We start from the raw sequence: 15,421 nt of genomic DNA on the forward strand, positions 1-15,421 counted from the left end.
TAAGCCAGTAACTTTTCGAATTTTCTCATTTTTTAGATTTTGTATACTAATAAATACCTGTCAACTCTCCGGGTCCGTCAGTAATCGAAATAACTGAAGGGTGTTGTCATCAAGTGTCTGCGAGGTCTAGTGAAGTTCAATGAATTACTTTGTTGATTCTTAATCCTTGTGCATAAAAATGGAAAGATTTTTGAACATTAATAAGAAGTGTGGGAGCGAAGAAAAGGATGGTGAACCACAGATCAGTGGCAAAGTTGTGAAGAAAAGGATGGTGAACCACAGACCAGTGGCAAAGTTGTGATGAAATGGAAATATCGGAAATAACGATAATTATCTGGGTTTTGGTGTTACTTCGGTAGATGTCAATCATGAAGAGTGTCCATAGTGTAGATTATGTATAAAAGTTTTAGCTCCAGAGTGCACGCTTCCAAGTAAACTAAAACGCCACTTAGAGACCAATTATCCTAACATAGCTAGTAAATCCCGTGAGTATTTTACCAGAAAGTTAAAAAAAAATGAAAAACAAAAAGGTATATTTTTGAGAGAAGTATCAATACCAAGCAATAGTTTGCTATCACATCCTACAAGGTGGCATATAGAGTCGCGAAATGTATAAAGCCTCACATCATCGCAGAAGTACTGATTTTACCGGCTGCAGCGGATATGGTGAACATTATGGTTCAAAGGTGCCTTTATCAAGCGATACTAACAGTCGTAGAATCCAACAGGTGACCGAAGACCTCAACGATCAGCTAATTGAAAAAATTAAAGTGAAGGAATTCGGGTTTTACCTAGATGAGGGGACGGATTTGATTTGCTACACATGGTTCGTGGATGGTGACAAAATTGTACAAGACCTTCTCTTTTGTAAAAGTATCACTGCAGGTACAAAGGCTCAAGACTTGTTTGAAATCTTTGACACTTTTATGTATGAAAGCAACTTAGACTGAACTAAGTGCCTTGGCGTCTATACCGATGGTGGTCGCTCTATGTCCAACTGTCATGGAAGATTGCAGGTACTCATACCAAGCAAATCTCTTGATGCACTGTGAACCCACTGAATAATCCACAGTGAGGTCCTTGTGTCAACGCACCCGAGTCCTTCACTGATTCTAGGCCTTGGAAAATGTGTTGAAAGTGCTGAACTTTATAAAACCTCAGCCACAGAAGGCGAGGTTTTAGAAAACTGTGTGAGGATATAGGACCTGAGCACACATCTTTGTTATACTACTATAGCTCGCAATGGCTCTCACGTGGGAATGTACTGTCTCGTTTGTTATAATTACGATAGGAATTCTACTCTTATGTCGAAGAAGAATACGAATATGCTAAAACTTTCTTGGATACTGATTTCTTTGTCAAAATTAAAATACCTGTGTGATCTCTTCGAAACATTGAATGTGTTGAAACTCTCTCTGCAGGAAAGAGACACCCACATTCTGAAACTCACAGAAAAGGTTTCAACTTTTAGAAAAAAAGTTACTACAATGGAGAAGAAAAATGAATGAAGACGGAGACAAAGAGTATTTTCTCCTGTTGTAGTAGTTTGTTACATCCAATGAAGTTGAATTGAGTCACGAACTAAAACCTGTTTCTAAGGAACACCTAACACAACTCAGTGATCATTTTGAAAATTAACTTCCAAAAGATATGGAGAAGTTTGCATGGATCCAAAATCCATTCAAGGCAATGACCCCATATGAATTAACCTCTGCAGAAGAAGAAAATCGTATTCAACTGTCTTTTGACAAGACTTTATAAAGAAAATTTAGCAGCGTGGAACTAACCGAGTTTTGGATATCAGTAAGAGATAAATATCCGCTGCTATGTGCTAAAGCTCAGCGAATCCTAATTTCATTTGCGACGTCATATCTCTGCGAAGCTGGGTTTTCAGCGGGTGTTGTGATAATAAAGCGAGTACCGCAGGAAAATTAATGTGAAAGAGAGAATGAGGGTTCCGGTATCCGATCTGATTCCAAGGTTTGAGAAACTGTACAGTACCCAACAGGCGCACTCATCCCATTAGTAATTGTAGTTTCTTAAATATTAAATAAAAACATTGTTTTTACTTTCAATTTACGTGTATTATTCTTTCAAACGGTTACAAAGTTGTTAGGACACAACTACTTATTAAATATTAAATTGTTTGGGCCTAACTACTTAACAAACAGAATTGTTAAGTTTTTCTTTTCACCTAGGGGTGTCATGAAAACAATTGCTGAGACGCTAAGAGAGCCGTGAACCGAGAAAGTTTGGGATAGACAGGTTTAATGTAAAATTTCTGAAAATGCCTGTCATTTAGCGGTCACTATGGGACATGATACTGATACTCGAACGTAAGGATTGTACTTAAAAATACAATAAAAATGCTCACTTAGTTTTATTTAGCCAATTCCAGTATCTTCAAAATATATTGCCGTTAAAATGTGAATGTAATTATGTTATGCGCAGAAAATTAAGGCAGGTAAACTAACACTGATGTAATTGCTCATTGCAATAAAACCTTAAGCCTAACTTTCTTTAAGTATAGAGTATTTGTTTATCGTAAAAGTTAATTAACGATGTTTTGAATATTTTGAATTTTATAAATATGACGAATAACGCTGTATCATACGGCTCGTGTTATACAGTGTGCGTAAGAGAAAACAAAAATTTATATTTTCTGAATTGCAGGATTTAAAACGGTCGTGATATGTCTTTTAGTCGTATTAATCGTACTTATTATTGGACTGAGTATTTTGACATTTGTCACGTTTTTAGGAGGCATTTGTACTCACAGAATGGTTGAAAATCACGTTTCGAATCTTATCTCCCGTCACCAAAACAAGAAGCGACTCAGATTACGAGTCGAGCGCCTTAACCATCTGACTATGCAGGGCCCCAAAGTGCTATAAATTTCAGACTTAGTAAAATACACACGAAGAATAATGTGCGTGTTATCAGACTGAAACAGATTAACAGTCGTTTTCAAGCTGTATAAGTGAAGCTGTATTCTCGATCTTGTGTAAAACATGTACAATTCAAATTCTTTTCGTTCTCAGTGATTTTTCACAAAAATGTACACTTCTAAACCTCCACGGTATCAACTGTATATTTCATAATAATTAATTTTTCCTTAAATGCTTAACATTTTGTTGAAACCATGAAAACTTCAACATAATTTCAACTAAATAGTATTTGAAGTAAAAGAAGCCTAAACAGTAAACATAAATCGTAATATTTGAGTTGTCCTGGACAACTCAAGCACGTTAAAAAGTTAGATACAAAGGAATGTAAAAATAAAAAAAATATAGGGAAGCTTAGATCATGTGGATATAAAACTAGAACAAGGGAGAAATTTTTTTCCGAACAAGAACACGTGGTTATTGAATGATATCTATATGTGTTTGTGTATTTTTGGAAAAGAAACCCAAAATGCTGAACGTGTTTCAAAGTATTTTTTTAAAATATAGGTTAAATAGAAAAGTGTAGTTTACGATCAAGTATCTCGAGATTCTTTGTACTAACATATGCTTAGGAGTGACACAGCTTTAATTTTATCGTCAATGTGACTGTTAAACGTATAGAAAATAATCAAAACGTTTTCAAGGTACACACTATTGCATAATCAACTGAAATATCACTATGATTCTATAAAAATAATTAGTTATTATAAATAGTCTTTGCTCATACTATATTTTGTTTATTTGTAAATCACACTCTGGGGCTAAATATTTTCTCTACCACTCTACAGAGAGTACGTTAATTAAGTATTTTTAGCAAATACAAATTATACTATAAATCCATCTAGTGGCGACAGAACAAAAAATAAGTGAATATAATGATTTTTCCAACAAAAGTCAGATTTATACAGCTTAAAATAATCCTTCAGATTGAGGTTTGTAGAGTTAATTAGAAGGTAATTAATGACTTCGTTATGCTCATGAGATTAGTTTCATCTCTAATAAAATTAATATTCTTTCTTTCGTTGTTGTGATTGTTGAAAATTGCGTGACATTTCTCATTCATTATTTGTTTATTAATTGTCTAGCTACGTTCAGATATTGTTTGAAAAATTTATTAGTAGATATAATATTGCCCAAAACAATTTTATGTTTTTTACGAACAACATACTGGATGAAATAACAGGAGACGACGTTTCGATATACTTAGGTAAATTTAACATATGACTTGACATTTTCTTCGTATGTATGTAAACTATGATTATGGCTCAATTTCTATCCAAAATATCGAATTCACTCTTAGACCTCTCTTTAACCATGTCTAGGTACGTACACATAGCTAAAAACCGGATTTAGATATCTGTGGTGGGCAGAGCACAGATAGTCTATTGTGTAGCTTTGCGCATAAAGACAGACAAATAATGTATATAACTATAGTAGTACTTAATGTGGTTTTATCATATTTTCATTATTTAGTTTGTGCGACTGCCTTATACCTCAAACAGTTCCAATGACATCGGGCACACTTTTCGTTAGATCAAATCACTAGAAATATATTGGACACAAATACCCTTATAATAATCCCATAATTCTGCAATCTATGTAGAATCTCATGTGGATTTGAGCGCTTTGTATGTTTTGTAGTTTACCTTTTACGTGTTTTGGTGCTATGTTAATCCATGTTGAGCATGCATACCGTTATTGTACGTAGCGCAAATTTTAATGATATTTTTTACTGATTTGGCACTTTGGAGTCGCGCTTTATTCATCTATAATTCGAGGGAAGGAATATCTTGTAATTAATCTGGTGAATAGTACAATCCTGTTTATGAGCCGTTTGCTTGATGGTTGTTGGTTGTTTTTTAAATTTCGTGTGAAGTTGTTCGAGGGCTATATTTTCTAGCCGTCATTAATTTGAAGTGATAGATTAGAGGGAAAGCAGCTAGTCAATACCACTCACCGCCAACTGTCAAGCTACTATTTATAAACGAATAATAGGACTTAACATATTAAAACACTCATGACTAAAATGGGGAGCGTGTTCAATGAGGCCCGGCATGGCCAAGCGTGTTAAGGCGTGCGACTCGTAATCTGAGGGTCGCGGATTCGCATCCCCGTCGCGCCAAACATGCTCGCCCTCCCAGCCGTGGGGGCGTTATAAAGTGACGGTCAATCTAACTTTTTGTTGGTAAAAGAGTAGCCCAAGAGTTGGCGGTGGGTGGTGATGACAAGCTACCTTCCCTCTAGTCTTACACTGCTAAATTAGGGACGGCTAGCACAGATAGCCCTCGAGTAGCTTTGTGCGAAATTTCAAACAGTGTTCAATGATATGATTCGAATCCGCGACCCGCAGATTACGAGTTAACTGAGGGGTCTAACCAGCAGGCCAGGCCATGCTCAGTGCAATTAGCAACCAGCGCTTATTTTTGTGAATAATTTACAAACCATAGGACAACAAAATGACATAGTACGTTCGCTTAGAAATAGTGTGGTTTACTTAGTGTCTAAGTAACCAAGTAGCGTTTTGTAAATGTTAAAGTAATTTCTTTTCTGCCGTTTGTATGAGTATTCTACATGACAAATGTTCAGATAATTTTTAGTCGTTATAACAAGTTTCAAAGTAAAAAATCCTCTCAAGTTTTTCTCATAACAATACTTTTAGTTTTAAATTAATAATACAATAACAATGTTAAAACAAAACTGAGAAGTGTAAATTACTTTAAATGTGCCTGTTGCCGCTAGATGGCAATGACATTACATCTTTCTTGCAACTCAGAAAGCATTTCTTAAAAATAAAAATATTTTCAAATATATATACACACACACTCTTTCTAAAGACAGATGATTCTTCCATTTCAACAAGAAAGTATGCAAATACAAAAATATGTCCTTTTTCTAGAAATACTGGCGTAATCTTGTTTAATGACATTGGCAAACGATTATAAACATCCTGGTTAAAAGCTGCTGTACCTTTTAACAATATATACTTCCCTTTTTTTTTTCCTTAGTTATAAAAACATTGTGACACAATCTAAATGAAGTAATATTAGAGATTTAAGCTGATTTTTATTGCGTTATTCAAATAGTGTACAAACGGTGACGTCGAATTTAGATATCTTCCTCAATCAGTAATGTAATTGATTACAGTTTTCACATTTATGTTACTGTCACATATTTGTTCTTTCTTTGAAATGAAAGAAACTACAGACTACAATAAAAACGTCCATTACAATTACAATACTTAAAATACATCCGTTTGTACTCATCTATGTATTCTGCTTATCTTTATCATAAGTTTCGCGCTTCTGAAAAAAGATCAGGTATTAAATATGAGAAGAGAGTGTGTTTTATGTTGTAACTACCATATCAGGCAAGAAACACGGATTCCAAAACAATGTTTAAATTTTATCAAAAGCAAAACAAAAAATAACTAAACAATTTTCTTTGTGATTGTATGATACATTTGGTTAAAAAGGTGCCATTTCTGTTGTCTTTCGGATGCGATAAGAGTTTTTGAAATGTGACTTTTGCCCAATCATCATTTAATAGCAAAGTAGCAGCTTCAGAAAAAAATTATCAGGCCACCTTTCAGCATGAGCACGTCTTTCAGTGATTCGCTTGACAGTTTTCATTGCGATAAGGCAGAAAATTATACGTTTGGCCTCCATCTTACATTCACCATCTCTCGGATGCTATAAAATACTAAAATATTTTTTTCACTTGACGATGGCATTCATTTGTTTGTTTTACCAAACGTGCTTATCTTGTCAGTGGTAGTGGCATTATAAAGTCACGGTCAATCCCACTATTCGTTGATAAAAGAGTAGCCCAAATGTTGGCGTTTAGTGATGGCAACTATTACCTTCCCTCTAGTATGTCAGTGCTATTTCATCTGCTAGCGCGGATAGCCTTCGTGTAGCTTTGGGTGAAAACTGAAACAAAAGAATAAACAAACAAACATTTGTTTGTTTCTTTCTCGTTAAACACGAAATTACATAAAGGACTGTTTGTATTCTGCCTTACTGAATAACTGTGGCAGATGGCCATATAATCATGCATTTTGATCTATCTGTAACGGTGATCACCAAACTGAAGGAAGGGAAAGAGGAAACGCAAGATAAAATAATCATTTACTGGAAATAAAATGTATGGTAATGTACATAAAACAAAAAATGTTTAATTCCACACGCCTCGTTTTGGTAATATGGTCATTAGACATATACAATAAATAAATTGTCTAAACTTGCTTGTATTTCTTATTGAAGATCTTTAAGAGGGTATAGAAGATTAGGTACGTTTTCTTTAAACGATTTTAAATATACAAACAGCAGGTTATCTAACCAATACAGTTCATATATAAAGTCGTGGTGGAACAGGCTGTATCAGAACTATATTTTTATATTCTTTGGCGATATGTAAGCAGTGTTATGTCACGAAATAGTAATCGCATTTGGAAAGAACGCGTAAAACCATTTCCGTCACTGGCTTTTTATACATTTTTATCAAAGATTTGTTCATATCGCGGAATTGAATTTAAAGCCAGGGATGTCATTTGTCCTTAAAGACATTAAAAAACAAAGGAATATAGATCAGCTTGCGGAACCAGGTTCATCAAGAGCAGCATTTTGAAAGAAATGAAAAATCCATAAACAAAATGCCAGTGTCAAAAGCGGCTAACGTGATTCACGCAAAAATACGTAACCCATAAGGATCTGTGATTGAAGAAGCGACACGAGTAATATGTACACAGTTTGCTTTCACGATACATAATTACAACTGTGGTATACCTCAAGGAGCTGTTGAATGAAACAGGTATTCGTGATATTCCGTATGAAAGTATACCTGTCAATTCGCCAGACGCACTGCTCATGGATTTCTGTGCTATCGAGCTGCTGTAAAGGGAGCAAGGAAACCTACTTCCTCTTGTATTAGATAAAATATGGAAAGCCAGCAGGGAGGAGTGGTATGCTTTGAAAATAGCATTCTTATGATGGAGCATTTTGTAATGTAAGGGCTCATTTCAAGAGGCTAGGACGTCAGATAGAGTACGACTGGACGTGATGATATTGATTGTAATAATGCGACGAGGCTTCAAAATAGCTTTAATATAACGTATTTCAATATATACAACATAAGACTTAGTCTAGTAAACTTATTCTCAAAATAAGTCAATTAGACTGTTTTTAATTGACGTTAATAGTAAAAACTTAAACCATTCTTAGAGATTAATCTTTAAATTTGACGAATGTCAAATGTTATTGGTTAAATTTGTAAACTTTGTTCTGATGCTATTTTGAATCAGAACTGTTAGATTTTTACTATTGTGTTTGTCAAATAGTTTATTGACTAACGCACTGTTTTGATTCGTTTATATCGTGTTACAACAGGTGTGACTGACTGATACAACTTAGTAAATTGAAAAATATGTTTCAACTTGACATAGTCCGTGTGTAAAGAAAGACAGAAAGTCTATAAAATAAAATGATGTTACATTCGATGCAGTTCTTTATAATCATGGAAGTTAGAAGTATGAAAACCGATTTACGCACGACTTTGTTATTATTATTAATAGTCTGATCTTTGAAACTGAAAATTTTTATATGTATAACATTATTGAGTAAGCCTAAAACTTGTCTTAATATTTTCTGATGACGCTGTGGCATTTTATAATTCCACTTACAGCGAAATTTATAAATTAGATCAAAATAAATTATATTCGGTAATTTGTATCTTACACTATATATTATAGTTAATTTGAAATGGTATTAATCAAGAATACCAGTTTGTAGATATTTTATAACAAATCCTAGCATCATTTTTTGCTTACTACAGAATCTCTAGTAAGTAGAATAATTTTGATAATGTTTATTATTTTAAACGTTTTAATTTTTAAGTAAAGCTATTTGTATTTTTAGAATGTGAAGTATGTTTTAAGTTTAATAATTACACTGATAAAAGACATTAATTTTTCTTAAGACGTACACTGTGCTGGAGACTGATTTTTATTAGATTTGTATTACAACGCAATGTATTCGCTTGAATGAGAATTCTAGGACGAAATTGATTGCACTAAATCCAATTTACGTCTTCCATAATCTGCTAAGACAGTAGTGAGTTCTACTGATTATAAGTTGCTAGACAAATTACGCACCTGAATGAAACCCTGAAAAGAAATATGTGTGGGTTTTCTTATAGCAAAACCACATCGGGCTATCAGCTAAGTCCACCAAGGGGAAAAGATATGAATGACACTAAACCTAAATCAGGTCTATCATTATCTATTAGAGCTGTAGTAGATTTATCTCGTTAGAAGTTGCAGAAAGCGAAAGGAGGAAAGAATTATGCTAAATCTAACTTAAGTCTCAATTTGTTAGAGCTATAGTGAACATTATTGGTTAATTACTATAAGAAGTATTTGTGTAATAAATAGCCCAAATAAATAAACATTAAGTTATTTTCGAATTTAGCTTTTCAGAGTCTTGTTGATTTTAAAGTGTAACTCAACAACTGACAGTTAATATTTATCTCCATCCTTCATCGAAAAAACAAATGGAACTATTGTGGTAAAAATGAACTTTGAGAAAATTTATTTTTACGATCTGTACTCACAATGTAAAAGCAAGAGAGGAATACTTTATTGCAACTAAGTAAAAGTGGTCAAGTGCTGGCAAAACAAAAAATCGTTTCACCATTAAGTTTGTTCTGTGAGACGGTAGCTAAGAAATAAGCTGATAAATTGGAGTAGCTATTATTATTTCAAAGATAACTTAAACCCTATGGAATTACCTCTTTCTTTTTGGATATAAAGATAATTTAATTTATGCCAAAAAACCTTATGAAAGCGGTTTAAAACGCATCTAAAAATCGATATTTTGGGGGGTAGCGTTGCTCGCACGTGCTTCTGTAATTAAGTGATCTTTTTTATTCTTGATAGATACGGAGGTTTGAAACCTGGGATATTTAAAACTGTAGGCCACTTCGTTTTGTCTCTGTGCAATACACTTGAGTCTGAACCGTAAAATGGATGCGAAATTCACTTTCTGTGTGTAAAAAGTAATAGACTAGACCTCACTTGTGAAAATCAGGTTTTCCACCCGAAATTTGACATATGAAACAAGTTAGTCCCGTCTCTAGAACTTTTTGGTTGAAGGATTGATTGTTTGGAACTTAGCAGAAAGCTACACAAGGGACTGACTGTTTGTGATCCGTCCACCACTGGTATCGAAACCCACTTTATAGCATCGGGAGGGGTGATTGAAGAAAACAACCTTAAGTTAATAGGCGTACCTCATATTCCTTATGTTTCATTTTCGGTCATCTGAAATGAATCTAATTACAAGTTTTGAAACAGACAAAAAAAAAGTAAACAAGTGATTAGACTGGACACGATTCCTCTTTGCTTCTGTGTAATAATGTGTCCAAAACTAGCAACAGGGTTTGTATTCATTCTGCAAACGTGTACTGTTATCACTGTATTGTTTTCTTTTGTCGTTCACAATCTAAAACTGACAATTTGCCGAATTCTATGCATTTATTGAGATGAGAGTTTCTTAGTACATTGGTTAAACACATTTTAGTCTTGTCTTCAAAGACATTTTTAAAAATCATACTGTGCTTAGAATTTAATGTGTGTGTGTGCGTTTTTTTTTCTGTCTTATCTCTAAATTGTCACTAATATACCGTATAATACACTATTGTATCTACAAGCCGGATAAGGCTACTCTATACTTTGTTAATTTACCCAAAGAGGAAAAAAGTGATTTCAGAGTGTTTCCACACGCTTGGTACCAAGACCTAACGTTAACCAACTTGTTTAGTATGAACTTTGACCACATACTTTCACGCCGGCATTTGTTCTTTTCCTTCCTTTTTGATCATATATTCTTAGAGCGCGTATTAGTGTCAAGTGCATTTTAATTCAGTATAAAAACAAAACTTTATAGTACAAACAGTTTCTAGTTCAGATTGCGTGCTAAACTTGGTTTTAAGTACTTAGGAGAAAATCGTTAACATAAAGGATTTCCTAATATTTGGTTTCTATGCCAGATGTCAGTCAAGGATGTCTTCACCACCTCATAATATAGTTGTAGTGTTGACATATGTCACCTTGCTGCGAGACGCCATTTGACTGTCACTTGGACTGGAAAAACAAACAAATTATTAGAAATTTGTATGTGATGTTATTTTTGGTAGATTTTTTATAGGAAAAAATGAATGAGACTGAAATGAAAACGACTTTGTGTTTACGTTGTTGTTTCTTTAATCTTGTACGTAAGGCCCCGGCATTGCTAGGTGGGTTAAGGCATTCGACTCGTATTCTAAGGGTCGCGGATTCGAATCCCCGTCACACCAAACATGCTCGCTCTTTCAGTCGTGGAGGAGTTATAATGTGATGATCAATCCCACTATTCGTAGCCCAAGAGTTGGCGGTGGGTGGTGATGACTAGCTGCCTTCCCTCTAGTCTTACACTGCTAAATTATGGACGACTAGCGCAGATAGCCCTCGAGTAGCTTTGCGCGAAATTCAAAAACAAACAAGCATAGATTATGCATTTTAAATGTTGCACGTATTATCTTTATTGAAAATGTTTCACTCTCTTATACAGTTATCTATGACTCTACACATTTTATTTGAAGCGTGTAATTCATCTTCAAGCTTATATTTTCAACAATAGAAATATCAATTATATCATTTGATAATTAAGAAAAGACTGATTTTAAGCTGTGTGTATATCTATTTTTTTTAATCGAAAGTTAAACTGAAAAGAGGAGCTGTGAGAACAGTATGCGTTCCTTGATTGGCCGTACCTTTGACTGTACTGCAGTTTCGCCATTCAAGTCTTATCAATACGGTTTTAGTCAGTCACTTTTAGACTTCTTACAATGGTGACATATAATATACCTATGGGGGTTTTGGGTCCTTTTAAATCACAATGGAGCAACTTAATGTAGATGTGAGCGAAATGCTTGGACATTATTCGATATTATAGAGCAGAGAAACTGTCTAGTGATTATGTGCGTATTTAAGATTTTTTCGTTTCCAACAAAAGTAAAACAAAAATATATCTATCCTTCTGTGAGGACTACAATTTCACCTCATCAAACCTTATCAACACAGTAGGGGGTCAGCAAACCAACGTACAGTTAGGCCTTATACAATTCATTAGGTACAATATCCTGTCATTATTAATACATTTAAATTAATTTAGTTTACTGTATAGCGAGTTAAGATGATTCTATAACCTGTAACGGTCTAAATATATTCAGAATAACAACACTTATAAATAAATTCAACACGGTCAATAAACAAGTACTCGGCCAGGACGTCAAACACTGTATCACAAACATTAATAAATCAGTAGTAATGGAATAAGGCGTAAGAAACAGGAAAAAAAATCCAGAAATACACAAATACAACATTCAAACAGTATCGTTCAGTATTAATAACAATATCGAGTGACAGACGATAATTATACCCTTCAATAACTATCTCAGTATCTGGTGGTTCTCTTTCTCTTGGTGAAGCTTTAAGCAGGGTATTTATTCACAGATATTTGATACATATAAAAATGTTTTTCTAAACTTTTAAGAAACTCTTAGATATCAAAATCCAACTTACCGTCGAACTTCAACTGGCATGGGGTGGTGGGATGACTACGGTAACGTAATTCAAGCTTGCCACGTCAGACTAACTTCCCTCGTAACACAGTTACTTTCAAACGCCAGTTAACTTATGTTTAACTGAACTTACGTTATTGCTGAATTTATCACTTGATACGAAGCTGAGAAACCAGAAAAAGACAAACCAAAGCCATAATTCAACCTTTATAAAAATGTCCCTGTTAGGGTGGCAATCTAACGGTGTAAAATGAACATGCCGCTGACATCAGGGTTCAATAGAAACAAAACTTATTCACAATAACAACACTTAGAAATAAATTCAACACAAGTTAATGAACAAATGACTGGCCAGGACTTTACACCAATATTAATAAACAAATTATCAAAAATATTAATTAGTCAATAATAATGGAATCAAAAAAGAACCAGAAAGAAAAAAAATCTAATTCTAGAAAAAGCAAATACAATATTTGAACGATAGAGTTTACTATAAATAATAATATTGACAACAATATCGAGTGACAAACAACAAACTGTCTCATGACTTTACCCCATAGAGATTTGTGAACTGTTAAACCTAAAACTTTGAACGAACGATTTAATTAATTTTCTGCTTTAATAAGATAATTGCGCTTGTATTTAACATTTGAAACGCAGGTAGTATATACTGTTTATAGCATTGCTTGGCTACAAATCTTCTAACATATGATGACTACTAATAACTCATGTTTCAATTACCCTCAGTTATCTAACGTAGAGGGTTCAAAACTGTACAAAGAAAAATAAACTTAAAAGTAGCGAACTTACATTTAATTAATTTTAAAGTATTTATTTTCTTAGACACTTTCAGCAACACGAAATACTGGGGGCAAAAACAAATTAACCACTTAGAGAAAATATTTCTTTTATTATCAATAACACATTTGTATTATAAATTGATAAGGAAATGTGCTCTAATAAGGACATTTTTCGTGTTTTGTTTTTTTTTTTGAATGACGTTTCTACGTTATCAAAACTAATAGTCTTAATATCTTTCGAGCGGAATTATCAGCGTAACTTCAAGTATTACCACAATACAAGTCAACCTAGACATCACATACTTGATGTTTCATTAGTTTCATTTATTTCATGACGAAATGTCTTAATTAAACATGTTAACGAAATAGACTTTTAATCGAAAAAGAGGCGTGGTAAGCTTACTTATATACAAAAATATCCGACCTCTCTAGTGTATACCAGTAGCTTTATATCTCTTTAAATATCGAATCCATTATTCAATTTATTTAGTAAATTAAAACTACTTGTTTGAGCTGTTCATTAGTTTGGGTGTAAACAAAATCTTAAGTGAATATCAATGAACTTTAGCTATTCTGTATAGGTAACTTGATGTAGACGTACCATCTGCGTACTTAAGTTAATTAGAAAGCTTTCTCACAGTCTAGTTTTTCTTTTGTCAGATTTGCTTGGGTAGCTCCTTAGACACCAACAGCTTCATTCAACGTTCCCTTTGGCTGTATCTGTTTATTACAAACCCACTGACTACCATTTATCTTTTATTATGTTTCTTACAGACACTTAACATACTCCAGTCACCCCTATATATGTAAGTTCTGAAACTTTGAGGATAATCTAGGGATGAAGGCAGTAATGTATCAAGAACCAACTGAAAGGAAATATTTTATAATAACCACTTACATCCCACGCCTTTATTAAATAAAGCCGATCGGTCTGCATACAGTGAGAAAACACGTTAATTCCTAAAGCTGCATTCATGAGCTTAAGAGCTTTTACTCATATCGTGAAAAAAAACTTTAAAATTCTATAAAACACCCGCACAATTTCTTAAATTGCTAACTAGCTGAAACTTGTTTGCAAACCCGTAACTAGGACTTTTTCACCGAGGGAATGCAACCTTACTAACTGAGGGACAAAAAATTCTGTTACTATAAATATTATTATAAAATTGACTGAACTCAACTAGATTTAAATAAATTGGATTCAGAAAGTCGATGTTTGGTTTGTGCAAACACAGATAGCCCTTATGAAAATATATTACAATAATGCTAAGCTTTCTTACCTGCTTGATAGCATTAGAGACTAAATTTACGTTATGAATAACCACTTTTTGTTTCTGTTATTTATGTTAATTGTAATAATTATATTTAATTATTATGTTAAACATAATATTTTATTAAATTCATGCTTCTATAATTTCGTTAATTTTAAAACTCAAATCGTAGAACAAACATCTGTATGAAATTAGCTTGAATTTACTACGTATTTAAGATTCATCTTGAATGCTAAAACAAAACACAAAACAGAACAGGAAATAACAATTGCAATAATGTAATTATATTTAATGAGCTTTCTAAAATGTTAACAACAACTCGTTATTTTGTTGTTTGGTAGAATAACAAGGTGTTATTAAATCCGCCAATGAAAACTTCCGAGCTGACCTGTTACTCTCGTTTTCACTTTCCTCACAAAATCATACATCTATAGACAGATTCGTTTATCTTCACCTGAAGTGATTGAGTGAGTTAAAATATTCCAAGATATTTTAACTAGGACTTGAAACTATACAAAAGAACATTATATTACCAAATTTCTAGCCGTCTACACGTTAGCAAATAACATAAAAGTATTGTAAAAAATACACATTTCAACCTGGATAAAGAAACAGACATCTTAAGTAATTCATATTTCAATAAAAACAACTAATTTAAAAATACTCTTCAAAAATGCAAATATACTAAATGTTTAGACATAAATAGCAAATGTTTTGAGCCAGAAATGGGCCTAAAACCGACAAGTTGTAATCCTCATAACATAATTTAGCGTCTGATTCTGGCCCAGCA

General features: G+C 33.4%; 1 protein-coding gene across 1 annotated transcript in view; it reads right to left on the reverse strand.

The window, feature by feature from the left end:
- Positions 1-14,344, reverse strand: part of LOC143241023 (tripartite motif-containing protein 2-like) — a 67,592-nt gene extending 53,248 nt beyond the window's left edge. Inside the window, 2 exon segments of the mRNA XM_076484439.1 lie at positions 12,562-12,724; positions 13,962-14,344. The gene's annotated coding sequence lies outside the window, so the exon portion shown is untranslated.
- Positions 14,345-15,421: the final 1,077 nt, after the last annotated feature.

Source organism: Tachypleus tridentatus, chromosome 13 (assembly GCF_004210375.1).
Source record: "Tachypleus tridentatus isolate NWPU-2018 chromosome 13, ASM421037v1, whole genome shotgun sequence".
Classification (NCBI taxonomy): Eukaryota; Metazoa; Arthropoda; class Merostomata; order Xiphosura; family Limulidae; genus Tachypleus; species Tachypleus tridentatus.